Below are 3,034 nucleotides of genomic sequence, written 5' to 3' on the forward strand. Positions count from 1 at the left end.
ATGTCTCATCATCTCAAACTCCAATATCAAAATCTCAACAACATTCTTCAATTTCAGTTCTCAATCATCCATCACATGTGATAATCAAGTATAAATCACAATTAGATATTTACTTTTCCATTCACAAATACAATTTTCATAATTTACATGAACATCAAAATACATTACATAATTCTAAATACATATGAGAAAATAAAAATTTAGTTACAAAATGACAAAATGACACCTAGTGCCCTACCAATGCACTGCAGGTGGTGAGGTGACACGGACACTGTGCAGAACTGCAGGATGGACTCACCCAGTCTGTGGTCTACTGGGCTCACGATCAATATCTCCAGTACCTACGCGTGGCAAAAGCAACGCGCTAAGCAATAATGCTTAGTGGTGCAATAATAAAATAAAAGAAAATAGCATAAAATAAATATGTAGTGAATGTATATGTTTTATTTGTTTTGAATTTGTATATCATTAACTTTGTCCACTTTCATTCATTTGTTTGCCCAAGTAACCTACACTAGATGACTGGACTGGATAAACAGGTAAACTGGCACTGGGTATCAAGTACCTCGGGCCGTCACACCATTGGTCACATATGCATCTCCTGGTGTGCAACAGAACAGCTAACAAGCTGTGATAACATCAGGCACAAGGCTAAATCTCAATACAAGGTCAGAATGGCTAAGAGCCATAAAATCACAGAATGGCATATTGCCATGTGCAGTACTGCTAATTGAACCCTATTGGCATGCCAAACTATCCAAACCAATCTTGTTAGGTATACTAGGGCATTTGAAACTTTTAAATTCTTTAATTTGTGAATTTCAAGTTTTGGTGTCACTATTCACCCCATTGGTCAACAAAAATGTTGACTTTTGGATAGAAAATAGGTATATTGGTTGTGACACTCCCAACATACCACATTTTACATTTAAAACTTGTTGGAATTAACCCCTAAATCCATTTCCAAACCTAAAACCTAGAGAGCAGAATTTTCAGTTTTTGTGATCCAAATTTACTGTTCCATTGGGCCCTGTTGCAGTGGGAATTTGAGGAAATGGTAAACATGAAAGTTGTTCCTTATTTTGTCTAGTTGAATTTCCTTTTTGAATCACTCCATTTGGAGTTTTGTAGCTCCAGATATGGTCCAAAAACCACAGCTGGCCGGATTGCCAAAACTGCAGAATTACCAAATCTACCGTACCATGAACAGTGACTGTGACTGCCATTTGGGTTAAGTTCTGGTCATAATTTGGGGTAGGTTTCCTCATGAAAGTTGTTTTTCTATGTCTTAACTTGTTGCTGTAAAAATTTCAGGTTAATTGACCATATCTACAGTGAGTTATGGCCAAATGAACAGTCTGTTCATTTGGTCATTTCTGCAGGTGCTGTTGCAGGGTATCCGGATTGGGGCTAAATTTTGGTCCTCTTGCTTTGGTCTTTTGGGCATGGTTTCTTCAGAAAAAAATGTGCCATTATAAGCCTAGTTTCATGTCCAATTGGCCAAACACCAATTGGACCAACACAGCCAAAGATATGGCAGTCCAAGTGGGTTGGAATCACAGCCACCCTGCTGCACTCACTAGGCAGCATACTCATTCACTTTGCCATGCTATATTTCTGTCCAAATTATGGTCAAATTTTCTCAAATGGTCACTAATTGACCATTAGGATGTTCTTTAATAATTTCATAAGCCAAGTTCACATTTTACTCCCAAAACCCTAGCTTCACATTATGATTCATACAATATGCTTTAGTTAGCACACTAATTCATTATCCATGTAGATATATACCTTAAACATCATTTCTAGTCCACTCTAAGTCCATCAAAACAATTAAAATCATTCCTTCCTTAAGGCTGCCGAATTCTATGGTGGACATACACATGAGTTTGGTTCATTTATTTCACAATTTCTTACCTATTACAAATCTCTAACATGGAATTAATGAGTTTTAAATACATATGTGCACTAACCTTTTGTAGGCAGATTTTTTCCAAGCTCAAAACTTCACTTCTTTTCCTTTTCTTGGCTGCCAAAAGGTTATGCAAGGTGCAAGGATAAATTTTTGTGAAAGGTGTCTAGGGTTTATGGTGAAATGAAGAGGGAAATGGAGCTTGCTTGAAGTTGTCAATGGAGGTTGGGCTAGGGTATGAATTTCGGCTGGTTTTGGGGAAGGGGATGGCTGCTAGCTTTGTGATTTATTTTGGTCTCAATTTGTCTCTTTTATTTGTTAGTTAATAGGTTGTTTAAATATGATTGGTTATAGCTTTTAAATGACATCATCATGATGTCATAAATAAGCCTTTTTCCTCATTTTCTTTTCTTTTCTTCACTACTCATTTTCAATTTAATTTCTAGTAATGTTTATTCATATTTTATGTCACATTAATTATTTACTCAACTGGACAAGTCGGCCAAAAATCACCTCTGAAGGCGAAATGACCAAAATGCCCCGTTTGGCTTAACGGGTCAAAATTGTCTATACCGATTGAAAATTTTTTCTAAATATTTTCTTGGCATTCTAATGCCATAGGAACCTCAATGACCCTTCTTTGGAGTCCCAAAAATTATTTTATAAATTTTTACCCGGGTCTAGGGCTCCTAGTTGCGAGAACCGCAACTTCCCTCTGGGTTACCCATCGCTAGGGCACCGGCTCGTTTAACTTGGTTGTATTTTATTTCTAAAATTTTTCCTAAATTTTTTTTTATTAATATTTGAGTTAATTATGGTTCCTCACTTTAGTTTAAATATTTTTCCGGACGTTCTAGCTGTCCGGACCGACACCGGTCATCGGAACAGTAGAATGTACGGAGTTGCTACCGGGAGGGTGTTACAGGCAGCTCATAATGTAACACCCCTCACTTGACTATAGTGTAGCCGAGCAAAGTGTGCTACATTCGGTGCCGGAGCACCCTATCTTATCTTACTGTATTCCTTTAATAATTTGATCTCAGTATATTTTAATATCAATTATTTTTAAACGGAGAAACCAGCAGAGTTTCCCCTATTTTATTATCAGTTGGCGTATTTTAC

The sequence above is a fragment of the Hevea brasiliensis genome, chromosome 5, assembly GCF_030052815.1.
Source record: "Hevea brasiliensis isolate MT/VB/25A 57/8 chromosome 5, ASM3005281v1, whole genome shotgun sequence".
NCBI lineage: Eukaryota > Viridiplantae > Streptophyta > Magnoliopsida > Malpighiales > Euphorbiaceae > Hevea > Hevea brasiliensis.